Consider the following 14,197-nt stretch of genomic DNA (forward strand, 5'->3'; position numbering starts at 1 on the left):
AATTTATCAAACACTAGAGACAATCAAGCAAAACTGATGACTCAGCATCACAAACGTAACTTTCACCTGTGTCAGGTGAAGTACTGTTGTTACTCACCTGTGTCAGGTGAAGTACTGTTGTTACTCACCTGTGTCAGGTGAAGTACTGTTGTTACTCACCTGTGTCAGGTGAAGTACTGTTGTTACTCACCTGTGTCAGGTGAAGTACTGTTGTTACTCACCTGTGTCAGGTGAAGTACTCTTGTTACTCACCTGTGTCAGGTGAAGTACTCTTGTTACTCACCTGTGCCAGGTGAAGTTCTGTTGTTACTCACCTGTGTCAGGTGAAGTACTCTTTTTACTCACCTGTGTCAGGTGAAGTACTCTTGTTACTCACCTGTGTCAGGTGAAGTACTGTTGTTACTCACCTGTGTCAGGTGAAGTACTGTTGTTACTCACCTGTGTCAGGTGAAGTACTGTTGTTACTCACCTGTGTCAGGTGAAGTACTGTTGTTACTCACCTGTGTCAGGTGAAGTCAGGTGAAGTACTGTTGTTACTCACCTGTGTCAGGTGAAGTACTGTTGTTACTCACCTGTGTCAGGTGAAGTACTGTTGTTACTCACCTGTGTCAGGTGAAGTACTGTTGTTACTCACCTGTGTCAGGTGAAGTACTGTTGTTACTCACCTGTGTCAGGTGAAGTACTGTTGTTACTCACCTGTGTCAGGTGAAGTACTGTTGTTACTCACCTGTGTCAGGTGAAGTACTGTTGTTACTCACCTCTGTCAGGTGAAGTACTGTTGTTACAGGTGAAGTCACCTGTGTCAGGTGAAGTACTGTTGTTACTCACCTGTGTCAGGTGAAGTACTGTTGTTACTCACCTGTGTCAGGTGAAGTACTGTTGTTACTCACCTGTGTCAGGTGAAGTACTGTTGTTACTCACCTGTGTCAGGTGAAGTACTGTTGTTACTCACCTGTGTCAGGTGAAGTACTGTTGTTACTCACCTGTGTCAGGTGAAGTACTGTTGTTACTCACCTGTGTCAGGTGAAGTACTGTTGTTACTCACCTGTGTCAGGTGAAGTACTGTTGTTACTCACCTGTGTCAGGTGAAGTACTGTTGTTACTCACCTGTGTCAGGTGAAGTACTGTTGTTACTCACCTGTGTCAGGTGAAGTACTGTTGTTACTCACCTGTGTCAGGTGAAGTACTGTTGTTACTCACCTGTGTCACGTGAAGTACTGTTGTTACTCACTTATGTCAGGTGAAGTACTGTTGTGTCAGGTGAAAGTACTGTTGTTACTCACCTGTTTCAGGTGAAGTACTGTTGTTACTCTCCTGTGTCAGGTGAAGCACTTTTGTTACTCACCTGTGTCAGGTGAAGTACTGTTGTTACTCACCTGTGTCAGGTGAAGTACTGTTGTTACTCACCTGTGTCAGGTGAAGTACTGTTGTTACTCACCTGTGTCAGGTGAAGTACTGTTGTTACTCACCTGTGTCAGGTGATGGACTGTTGTTACTCAGGTGAAGTACCTGTGTCAGGTGAAGTACTGTAGTTACTCACCTGTGTCAGGTGAAGTACTGTTGTTACTCACCTGTGTCAGGTGAAGTACTGTTGTTACTCACCTGTGTCAGGTGAAGTACTGTTGTTACTCACCTGTGTCAGGTGAAGTACTGTTGTTACTCACCTGTGTCAGGTGAAGTACTGTTGTTACTACCTGTGTCTGTGTTACTGTGTCACTGTTGTTACTCACCTGTGTCAGGTGAAGTACTGTTGTTAATCACCTGTGTGAAGTACTGTTGTGAAGTACTGTTGTTACTGTGTCAGGTGAAGTACAGGTGAAGTACTTGTTACTCACCTGTGTCAGGTGAAACTGTTGTTACTACCTGTGTCAGGTGAAGTTGTTACTCACCTGTGTCAGGTGAAGTACTGTTGTTACTCACCTGTGTCAGGTGAAGTACTGTTGTTACTCACCTGTGTCAGGTGAAGTACTGTTGTTACTCACCTGTGTCAGGTGAAGTACTGTTGTTACTCACCTGTGTCAGGTGAAGTACTGTTGTTACTCACCTGTGTGTCAGGTGAAGTACTGTTGTTACTCACCTGTGTCAGGTGAAGTACTGTTGTTACTCACCTGTGTCAGGTGAAGTACTGTTGTTACTCACCTGTGTCAGGTGAAGTACTGTTGTTACTCACCTGTGTCAGGTGAAGTACTGTTGTTACTCACCTGTGTCAGGTGAAGTACTGTTGTTACTCACCTGTGTCAGGTGAAGTACTGTTGTTACTCACCTGTGTCAGGTGAAGTACTGTCGTTACTCACCTGTGTCAGGTGAAGTACTGTCGTTACTCACCTGTGTCAGGTGAAGTACTGTTGTTACTCACCTGTGTCAGGTGAAGTACTGTTGTTACTCACCTGTGTCAGGTGAAGTACTGTTGTTACTCACCTGTGTCAGGTGAAGTACTGTTGTTACTCACCTGTGTCAGGTGAAGTACTGTTGTTACTCACTGGTGTTACTCACCTGTGTCAGGTGAAGTACTGTTGTTACTCACCTGTGTCAGGTGAAGTACTGTTGTTACTCACCTGTGTCAGGTGAAGTACTGTTGTTACTCACCTGTGTCAGGTGAAGTACTGTTGTTACTCACCTGTGTCAGGTGAAGTACTGTTGTTACTCACCTGTGTCAGGTGAAGTACTGTTGTTACTCACCTGTGTCATGTGAAGTACTGTTGTTACTCACCTGTGTCAGGTGAAGTACTGTTGTTACTGTTGTTACTCACCTGTGTCAGGTGAAGTACCTGTGTCAGGTGAAGTACTGTTGTTACTGTGTCAGGTGAAGTACCTGTGTCAGGTGAAGTACTGTTGTTACTCACCTGTGTCAGGTGAAGTACTGTTGTTACTCACCTGTGTCAGGTGAAGTACTGTTGTTACTCACCTGTGTCAGGTGAAGTACTGTTGTTACTCACCTGTGTCAGGTGAAGTACTGTTGTTACTCACCTGTGTCACCTGTGTCAGGTGAAGTACTGTTGTTACTCACCTGTGTCAGGTGAAGTACTGTTGTTACTCACCTGTGTCAGGTGAAGTACTGTTGTTACTCACCTGTGTCAGGTGAAGTACTGTTGTTACTCACCTGTGTCAGGTGAAGTACTGTTGTTACTCACCTGTGTCAGGTGAAGTACTGTTGTTACTCACCTGTGTCAGGTGAAGTACTGTTGTTACTCACCTGTGTCAGGTGAAGTACTGTTGTTACTGTGTCAGGTGAAGTACTGTCGTTACTCACCTGTGTCAGGTGAAGTACTGTTGTTACTCACCTGTGTCAGGTGAAGTACTGTTGTTACTCACCTGTGTCAGGTGAAGTACTGTTGTTACTGTGTCAGGTGAAGTACTGTTGTTACTCACCTGTGTCAGGTGAAGTACTGTTGTTACTCACCTGTGTCAGGTGAAGTACTGTTGTTACTCACCTGTGTCAGGTGAAGTACTGTTGTTACTCACCTGTGTCAGGTGAAGTACTGTTGTTACTCACCTGTGTCAGGTGAAGTACTGTTGTTACTCACCTGTGTCAGGTGAAGTACTGTTGTTACTCACCTGTGTCAGGTGAAGTACTGTTGTTACTCACCTGTGTCAGGTGAAGTACTGTTGTTACTCACCTGTGTCAGGTGAAGTACTGTTGTTACTCACCTGTGTCAGGTGAAGTACTGTTGTTACTCACCTGTGTCAGGTGAAGTACTGTTGTTACTCACCTGTGTCAGGTGAAGTACTGTTGTTACTCACCTGTGTCAGGTGAAGTACTGTTGTTACTCACCTGTGTCAGGTGAAGTACTGTTGTTACTCACCTGTGTCAGGTGAAGTACTGTTGTTACTCACCTGTGTCAGGTGAAGTACTGTTGTTACTCACCTGTGTCAGGTGAAGTACTGTTGTTACTCACCTGTGTCAGGTGAAGTACTGTTGTTACTCACCTGTGTCAGGTGAAGTACTGTTGTTACTCACCTGTGTCAGGTGAAGTACTGTTGTTACTCACCTGTGTCAGGTGAAGTACTGTTGTTACTCACCTGTGTCAGGTGAAGTACTGTTGTTACTCACCTGTGTCAGGTGAAGTACTCTTGTTACTCACCTGTGTCAGGTGAAGTACTGTTGTTACTCAGGTGAAGTACCTGTGTCAGGTGAAGTACTGTTGTTACTCACCTGTGTCATGTGAAGTACTGTTGTTACTCACCTGTGTCAGGTGAAGTACTGTTGTTACTGTGTCAGGTGAAGTACCTGTGTCAGGTGAAGTACTGTTGTTACTCACCTGTGTCAGGTGAAGTACTGTTTTTACTCACCTGTGTCAGGTGAAGTACTGTTGTTACACACCTGTGTCAGGTGAAGTACTGTTGTTACTCACCGGGGTCAGGTGAAGTACTGTGTCAGGTGAAGTACTGTTGTTACTCACCTGTGTCAGGTGAAGTACTGTTGTTACTCACCTGTGTCAGGTGAAGTACTGTTGTTACTCACCTGTGTCAGGTGAAGTACTGTTGTTACTCACCTGTGTCAGGTGAAGTACTGTTGTTACTCACCTGTGTCAGGTGAAGTACTGTTGTTAGTCACCTGTGTCAGGTGAAGTACTGTTGTTACTCACCTGTGTCAGGTGAAGTACTGTTGTTACTCACCTGTGTCAGGTGAAGTACTGTTGTTACTCACCTGTGTCAGGTGAAGTACTGTGTCAGGTGGAGGACTGCTGTTACTCACCTGTGTCAGGTGAAGTACTGTTGTTACTCACCTGTGTCAGGTGAAGTACTGTTGTTACTCACCTGTGTCAGGTGAAGTACTGTTGTTACTCACCTGTGTCAGGTGAAGTACTGTTGTTACTCACCTGTGTCAGGTGAAGTACTGTTGTTACTCACCTGTGTCAGGTGAAGTACTGTTGTTACTCACCTGTGTCAGGTGAAGTACTGTTGTTACTCACCTGTGTCAGGTGAAGTACTGTTGTTACTCACCTGTGTCAGGTGAAGTACTGTTGTTACTCACCTGTGTCAGGTGAAGTACTGTTGTTACTCACCTGTGTCAGGTGAAGTACTGTTGTTACTCACCTGTGTCAGGTGAAGTACTGTTGTTACTCACCTGTGTCAGGTGAAGTACTGTTGTTACTGTGTCACCGGTGTCAGGTGAAGTACTGTTGTTACTCACCTGTGTCAGGTGAAGTACTGTTGTTACTGTGTCAGGTGAAGTACTGTTGTTACTCACCTGTGTCAGGTGAAGTACTGTTGTTACTCACCTGTGTCAGGTGAAGTACTGTTGTTACTCACCTGTGTCAGGTGAAGTACTGTTGTTACTCACCTGTGTCAGGTGAAGTACTGTTGTTACTCACCTGTGTCAGGTGAAGTGCTGTTGTTACTGTGTCACCTGTGTCAGATGAAGTACTGTCGTTACTCACCTGTGTCAGGTGAAGTACTGTTGTTACTCACCTGTGTCAGGTGAAGTACTGTTGTTACTCACCTGTGTCAGGTGAAGTACTGTTGTTACTCACCTGTGTCAGGTGAAGTACTGTTGTTACTCACCTGTGTCAGGTGAAGTACTGTTGTTACTCACCTGTGTCAGGTGAAGTACTGTTGTTACTCACCTGTGTCAGGTGAAGTACTGTAGTTACTCACCTGTGTCAGGTGACCTGTGTCAAGTGAGTGGTACTGTTGTTACTCACCTGTGTCAGGTGAAGTACTGTTGTTACTCACCTGTGTCAGGTGAAGTATTGTTACTCACCTGTTACTCACCTGTGTCAGGTGAAGTACTGTTGTTACTCACCTGTGTCAGGTGAAGTACTGTTGTTACTCACCTGTGTCAGGTGAAGTACTGTTGTTACTCACCTGTGTCAGGTGAAGTACTGTTGTTACTCACCTGTGTCAGGTGAAGTACTGTTGTTACTCACCTGTGTCAGGTGAAGTACTGTTGTTACTCACCTGTGTCAGGTGAAGTACTGTTGTTACTCACCTGTGTCAGGTGAAGTACTGTTGTTACTCACCTGTGTCAGGTGAAGTACTGTTGTTACTCACCTGTGTCAGGTGAAGTACTGTTGTTACTCACCTGTGTCAGGTGAAGTACTGTTGTTACTCACCTGTGTCAGGTGAAGTACTGTTGTTACTCACCTGTGTCAGGTGAAGTACTGTTGTTACTGTGTCAGGTGAAGTACTGTTGTTACTCACCTGTGTCAGGTGAAGTACTGTTGTTACTCACCTGTGTCAGGTGAAGTACTGTTGTTACTCACCTGTGTCAGGTGAAGTACTGTTGTTACTCACCTGTGTCAGGTGAAGTACTGTTGTTACTCACCTGTGTCAGGTGAAGTACTGTTGTTACTCACCTGTGTCAGGTGAAGTACTGTTGTTACTCACCTGTGTCAGGTGAAGTACTGTTGTTACTCACCTGTGTCAGGTGAAGTACTGTTGTTACTCACCTGTGTCAGGTGAAGTACTGTTGTTACTCACCTGTGTCAGGTGAAGTACTGTTGTTACTCACCTGTGTCAGGTGAAGTACTGTTGTTACTCACCTGTGTCAGGTGAAGTACTGTTGTTACTCACCTGTGTCAGGTGAAGTACTGTTGTTACTCACCTGTGTCAGGTGAAGTACCGTTGTTACTCACCTGTGTCAGGTGAAGTACTGTTGTTACTGCTCACCTGTGTCAGGTGAAGTACTGTTGTTACTCACCTGTGTCAGGTGAAGTACTGTTGTCACTGTGTCAGGTGAAGTACTGTTGTTACTCACCTGTGTCAGGTGAAGTACTGTTGTTACTCACCTGTGTCAGGTGAAGTACTGTTGTTACTCACCTGTGTCAGGTGAAGTACTGTTGTTACTCACCTGTGTCAGGTGAAGAACTGTGTCAGGTGAAGTACTGTTGTTACCTGTGTCTCACTGTTGTTACTTTGTCAGGTGAAGTACTGTTGTTACTCACCTGTGTCAGGTGAAGTACTGTTGTTACTCACCTGTGTCAGGTGAAGTACTGTTGTTACTCACCTGTGTCAGGTGAAGTACTGTTGTTACTCACCTGTGTCAGGTGAAGTACTGTTGTTACTCACCTGTGTCAGGTGAAGTACTGTTGTTACTCACCTGTGTCAGGTGAAGTACTGTTGTTACTCACCTGTGTCAGGTGAAGTACTGTTGTTACTCACCTGTGTCAGGTGAAGTACTGTTGTTACTCACCTGTGTCAGGTGAAGTACTGTTGTTACTCACCTGTGTCAGGTGAAGTACTGTTGTTACTCACCTGTGTCAGGTGAAGTACTGTTGTTACTCACCTGTGTCAGGTGAAGTACTGTTGTTACTCACCTGTGTCAGGTGAAGTACTGTTGTTACTCACCTGTGTCAGGTGAAGTACTGTTGTTACTCACCTGTGTCAGGTGAAGTACTGTTGTTACTCACCTGTGTCAGGTGAAGTACTGTTGTTACTCACCTGTGTCAGGTGAAGTACTGTTGTTACTCACCTGTGTCAGGTGAAGTACTGTTGTTACTCACCTGTGTCAGGTGAAGTACTGTTGTCACTGTGTCAGGTGAAGTACTGTTGTTACTCACCTGTGTCAGGTGAAGTACTGTTGTTACTCACCTGTGTCAGGTGAAGTACTGTTGTCACTGTGTCAGGTGAAGTACCTGTGTCAGGTGAAGTACTGTTGTTACCTGTGTCAGGTGAAGTACTGTTGTGTCAGGTGAAGTACTGTTGTTACTCACCTGTGTCAGGTGAAGTACTGTTGTCACTGTGTCAGGTGAAGTACTGTTGTTACTCACCTGTGTCAGGTGAAGTACTGTTATTCACCTGTGTCAGGTGAAGTACTGTTGCTACTCACCTGTGTCAGGTGAAGTGCTGTTACTCACCTGTGCCAGGTGAAGTACTCTTGTTACTCACCTGTGTCAGGTGAAGTACTGTTGTTACTCACCTGTGTCAGGTGAAGTGCTGTTTGTACTCACCTGTGTCAGGTGAAGTACTGTTGTTACTCACCTGTGTCAGGTGAAGTACTGTTGTTACTCACCTGTGTCAGGTGAAGTACTGTTGTTACTCACCTGTGTCAGGTGAAGTACTGTTGTTACTCACCTGTGTCAGGTGAAGTACTGTTGTTACTCACCTGTGTGTCAGGTGAAGGACTAGATTTTAATGCCCTAGATGCCCCAAGATGCAAGAAAACCACCAGCACCACCACCGTCAAGTGTCTCGCTGTTTTCTGGTCTATCTTGTGATGCAGTGGTTCCTGCGTCACTTTGTGTCCCGCTGGTTCCTTGATCACCTGGTTGCTCGGTGGTTCCAGACGTAGCAGTTGCTTGAGTGTAGGCAGCTGCCAGCAACACAGTCGCCAACAGGAACAACACAGTTCTCATTGTGATGATGGCCTCAACTTACTGTTGAACATATAAAGTGTTACATTAACATCTGTTTAATGATGAAACACGAGGCTGGACTCAAGCTAAGAGACAAACATTATAATATTTACTCTAACATATGTCTGCTTCAGGAGCTCACCCTCTATAAGGGAAAATAATTTGACCTATCCGACTCTTTTTTTTTAAGCTGACTGTTTAATTATCTCTGAGCTGCATGACCTCTTTCGGATTTAGTGAATCGCCGTACAAACAATAGCCATGATATTGTCTGAAGATGTGTGTGAACATGCAGACCTCTTTGTATCTTACTCTGAAGTGTCCCTGTTCGCAGATGACGTGAAGTTGATGAGAAGAATTAAATCGGACGAGGATGAGGCAGGACTGCAAAGAGACCTGGACAGGCTGGACATGTGGTCCAGTAACTGGCTTCTCGAATTCAATCCAGCCAAATGCAAAGTCATGAAGATTGGGGAGGGGCAAAGAAGACCGCAGACAGAGTATAGGCTAGGTGGACAAAGACTACAGACCTCACTCAGGGAGAAAGACCTTGGGGTGACCATAACACCGAGCACATCACCGGAGGCACACATCAACCAAATAACTGCTGCAGCATACCGGCGCCTGGCAAACCTGAGAATAGCATTCCGATACCTTAACAAGGAATCGTTCAAGACACTGTACACTGTGTATGTTAGGCCCATACTGGAGTATGCAGCACCAGTCTGGAACCCACACCTGGTCAAGCACGTCAAGAAGTTAGAGAAAGTACAAAGGTTTGCAACAAGGCTAGTCCCAGAGCTCAAGGGAATGTCGTACGAGGAAAGGTTAAGGGAAATCGGACTGACGACACTGGAGGACAGAAGGGTCAGGGAAGACATGATAACGACATACAAGATACTGCGGGGAATAGACAAGGTGGACAGAGATAGGATGTTCCAGAGAGGGGACACAGGGACAAGTGGTCACAACTGGAAGCTGAAGACTCTGACGAGTCACAGGGACGTTAGGAAGTATTTCTTCAGTCATAGAGTTGTCAGCCCCGAATAACCTCCAGGTAAGTGGAATAGCCTAGCAAGTGAAGTAGTGGAGGCAGGAACCATACATAGTTTTAAGAAGAGGTATGACAAAGCTCAGGAAGCAGAGAGAGAGAGGACCCAGTAGCGATCAGTGAAGAGGCGGGGCCAGGAGCTGAGTATCGACCCCTGCAACCACAATTAGGTGAGTACAATTAGGTGAGTACACACACACACACACACACACACACACACACACACACACACACAAGAGACAGGAAGGGCTGTGGGAAGAGAGAACAGAAGGGAACATCAAGAGGGAATATACCAACAAGTGTTGGATGACATTCGAACATCTGAGGAGGAGGTGAAGAAGCTTTTAAGTGACCTTGACACCTCAAAGGCGATGGGACCGGACAACATCTCCCCATGGGTCCTTAGAGAAGGAGCAGAGATGCTGTGTGTGCCTTTAACCACAATCTTCAACACATCCCTTGAAACTGGGCAACTACCTGAGAAATGGAAGACAGCTAATGTAGTCCCCATATTTAAGAAAGGAAACAGAAACGAGGCACTAAACTACAGACCTGTGTCTCTGACATGTATTGTGTGCAAAGTCATGGAGAAGATTATCAGGAGGAGAGTGGTCGAACACCTGGAAAGGAACAAGATTATAAATGAAAACCAGCATGGGTTCATGGAAGGTAAATCTTGTATCACAAACCTCCTGGAGTTTTATGACAAGGTAACAGAAGTAAGACACGAGAGAGAGGGGTGGGTAGATTGCGTTTTCCTAGACTGCAGGAAGGCCTTTGACACAGTTCCCCACAAGAGATTAGCGCAGAAGCTGGAGGATCAGGCGCACGTAAAAGGGAGGGCACTGCAATGGATAAGGGAATACCTGACAGGGAGGCAGTAACGAGTCATGGTACGTGAAGAGGTATCACAGTGGGCGCCTGTTACGAGCGGGGTCCCACAGGGGTCAGTTCTAGGACCAGTGCTATTTTTGATATATGTGAACGACATGATGGAAGGAATAGACTCTGAAGTGTCCCTGTTCGCAGATGACGTGAAGTTGATGAGAAGAATTAAATTGGACGAGGATGAGGCAGGACTGCAAAGAGACCTGGACAGGCTGGACATGTGGTCCAGCAACTGGCTTCTCGAATTCAATCCAGCCAAATGCAAAGTCATGAAGATTGGGGAGGGGCAAAGAAGACCGCAGACAGAGTATAGGCTAGGTGGACAAAGACTACAGACCTCACTCAGGGAGAAAGACCTTGGGGTGACCATAACACCGAGCACATCACCGGAGGCACACATCAACCAAATAACCGCTGCAGCATACGGGCGCCTGGCAAACCTGAGAATAGCGTTCCGATACCTTAATAAGGAATCGTTCAAGACACTGTACACTGTGTATGTTAGGCCCATACTGGAGTATGCAGCACCAGTCTGGAACCCACACCTGGTCAAGCACGTCAAGAAGTTAGAGAAAGTACAAAGGTTTGCAACAAGGCTAGTCCCATAGCTCAAGGGAATGTCGTACGAGGAAAGGTTAAGGGAAATCGGACTGACTACGTTGGAGGACAGAAGGGTCAGGGGAGACATGATAACGACATACAAGATACTGCGGGGAATAGACAAGGTGGACAGAGATAGGATGTTCCAGAGAGGGGACACAGGGACAAGGGGTCACAACTGGAAGCTGAAGACTCAGACAAGTCACAGGGACGTTAGGAAGTATTTCTTCAGTCATAGAGTTGTCAGCAAGTGGAATAGCCTAGCAAGTGAAGTAGTGGAGGCAGGAACCATACATAGTTTTAAGAAGAGGTATGACAAAGCTCAGGAAGCAGAGAGAGGATCCAGTAGCGATCAGTGAAGAGGCGGGGCCAGGAGCTGAGTCTCGTCCCCTGCAACCACAATTAGGTGAGTACAATTATGTGAGTACACACACACACACACACAAGGCTCTGAGAACTTTAGTATTTTTAAGGCGTGCAGTAACTGCTAACAGTAATTAGTGGTAGTGACAACGTCAGTGAACAATCCTACGAGTTGTAACTAAAGTTATTAGTTAAAAAAAGTCGAGAGGAAGGCTGAAATCATTAATATTTCAAAGTTTCAAACTGTTAGTGGCTAGTAGGCTTCTGTTGCTACACAGATTCAAATATACAAAGATTCAAGTGAGTGTGGAAGCGGGTGTTCAAGAATTTCTAGAGATTGGATAACAAGTGAAATGTGGAGCACCATACAGTGAGAGTGAAAAGTTAATAAGCAAAAGTAGAAAGGAAAAAATAAAATATATAACAAGGGAAGGTGGCAGTAGGCCTGCTGAAGCAGTGACGTCACAACAGTTGTGTGACATTATACATATAAAGTGTAACACCGAATGTGAAGTGTATTCTAATGTAAGTGAAGCGTATTCTATCATAAGTGAAATCACTTGAGGGGCGTGAGATGTATGAGCATATACGGTTATAAACATTGGGTGAAGAGTTTTCAAAATAGTGATAGAAGGCGTATGTACGACGACTACGTCATCAGCATATGGCAACTTGTCATCGCACCGCTGCCAGCGCAAGTATCACTCACCTGTTGGGGTTGTTGTGGGGTTCTGAATCCTGGCCTTGCGTCACTGTAGATACTGGTCACTCACTCCTGCAAGTTATTACCAGAATTAGAGCAGAAATAGCATAGATAAGATGAAGATAGTGTTGACTAGCAAGGGGCAGCCTAGCGAGGGGCAGCCTAGCGAGGGGCAGCCTAGCGAGGGGCAGCCTAGCGAGGGGCAGCCTAGCGAGGGGCAGCCTAGCGAGGGGCAGCCTAGCGAGGGGAAGCCTAGCGAGGGGAAGCCTAGCGAGGGGCAGCCTAGCGAGATGTGACGTCAGACACTCCTGGAAGCTGAGACAAGCTAAATTTTACAACCTAATTACTTTCTGTGTTTTATAAGTAGAAGTGATAAGTGCTAGAATCACTGTTGGTAGTTTTAGAAATACTGGTATTACTACTGATATTTATTAGCAGTATGAATACTTAGAAGTGGGGGCACACGTACACACATACACACGCACACACACAAATACACAGGATTTAATACCTTCCTGTTAACTGACCTGAAATCCATCCCTCTCTTTCTCTCTCTCTCTTTCTCTCTCAATACCTATCTCTCTACCTCTCTTTACCCATCTCTCTCTACCTATCTCTCAGTACCTGTTTCTCTCTCTACCTCTACCTATCTCTACCTATCTCTCTCCCTCTATACCTATCTCTCTCACTACCTCTATCTATACCTCTCTCTACCTATACCTCTCTCTACCTATACCTCTCTACCTATACCTCTCGCTACCTATCTCTCTCTACCTATATCTCTCACTACCTATCTCTCTCTCTACCTATCTCTCCCTTTGCCTATCTCTCTCTTCCCTCTCCCAACTCTCCATTCTCCCATCTCTCCCCTATAACATCTCTTCCCTCTAACACCTCCCCCCTCTAACATCTCTCCCCCTCTAACATCTCTCCCCCTCTCACTATCTCTTCCCTCTCCCATTTCCCATCTCTCTCCCCTCTATCTCCCCCTATCCTATCTCTTCCATCTCCCCCTCTCTCCCCCCTTCTTCCCTGTCTCTCCACCTCTCTCTCCTCTCTCTTTGCCCCTCTCTCCCCTCTCTCCTCTCTCTCTCTCTCTCTCTCTCTCTCTCTCTCTCTCTCTCTCTCTCTCTCTCTCTCTCTCTCTCTCTCTCTCTCCCCTCCCTTTTCCCTTCTCACTCTCCCCCTCTCTCCTCCCTTTTCCCTTCTCACTCTCTCCCTCTCTCCTTCCTTTCCCTTCTCTCTCTTTCTCTCTCTTTTCTCCTAAAAAAAATATGGTGGGGACTCGCAGGAACCAGGGATCAGATGAGAATGGTTCTGGTAGGGAGGAGTGGATGGAGGAGCAGTGGAAAAGGATGGAACAAGAGTTGGAGAGAAAATTAGGAGAGCTTTCTGAAAAAATGGAGACAGAGCTTACTGTGAAATTAGAAGAGAGGTTGGAGAAGGAGAAGAACTGGGAGGCACAAGCCAAAACTGCAATAACCAGGATAAGGGTCCTAGAAGATGAGGTAAACAGGCTGAAGCAAGTTACATGGGCACTGACCAGAGAAGACACAGCATATGAAGATGAGAGGCCGAACAGGAAGGAGGGAGATATGAATTATGCTAAGGCCATATCAACCTGCCAAGAAGGGCCAAGGAGTGAACGGGGAGAGCAGCTGGGTGCAGGCAGAGAGGGGGTTAGGTCAAATGCAGAGGCACAACAATGCTACCAAGAGCCACTGCAAAAAACAAGGGAGAAAATGACCATGTACAGACAGGAACCAGAGTCACAGAGGGAGAGGCAATGGGAGGAGGAAAGGGCTAAATCAGTGTTTATCCACGGGTTTCAGGAGAGAGAGGAAAGGACACACACTGAAAGATGGCAGGCAGAAAGAAAGGAGATTGAGAATATCATCAAGGAAATAGGTGAAGAAGACATGGATGAGATTGTAAATTTTCAGAGAATAGGGGGTTACTTCAAGGGGAGAAAACGACTGATCAAGCTGATTCTCAGGACAGAAACAGTATGGAGCAGGATCCTCCAAGAGAAACCACGGTTGAAGTACTCGGAAAAGTACATGAGGGTGTTCCTAGACAGAGACAGAACACAAACAGAACGACAGCAGCTGAGGGAGAAGACAAAAAAGCGAAAGGAGCTACGAAAGGAGACAAGGTTGGAACCAGCAGAGGTCAATCAGAGCAGAACAGAGCAGCAAGGGCAAACACACACAGAACTATCCTCAGAACACCATCCCAACACAAACTACAATCTACACTCACAGCTTCCACCCAACACCCAGCTATAGAATCCCA

At 45.9% G+C, this 14,197-nt stretch overlaps 2 long non-coding RNA genes across 3 annotated transcripts in view; one reads left to right on the forward strand and one right to left on the reverse strand.

The window, feature by feature from the left end:
- Nucleotides 1–12,067, reverse strand: part of LOC128704505 (uncharacterized) — a 34,549-nt gene extending 22,482 nt beyond the window's left edge. Inside the window, exons 1-2 of the long non-coding RNA XR_011393801.1 lie at nucleotides 11,909–12,067; nucleotides 8,048–8,318 (exon numbers count right to left, since the gene is read on the reverse strand). This is a non-coding gene — a long non-coding RNA (uncharacterized lncRNA). The remainder of the gene's footprint in view (nucleotides 1–8,047; nucleotides 8,319–11,908) is intronic.
- LOC138854620 (uncharacterized) overlaps nucleotides 1–14,197 on the forward strand; it is a 215,571-nt gene that overhangs the window by 22,771 nt on the left and 178,603 nt on the right. The window lies entirely within an intron of this gene.

This window comes from Cherax quadricarinatus, chromosome 64 (assembly GCF_038502225.1).
Source record: "Cherax quadricarinatus isolate ZL_2023a chromosome 64, ASM3850222v1, whole genome shotgun sequence".
Lineage (NCBI taxonomy): Eukaryota > Metazoa > Arthropoda > Malacostraca > Decapoda > Parastacidae > Cherax > Cherax quadricarinatus.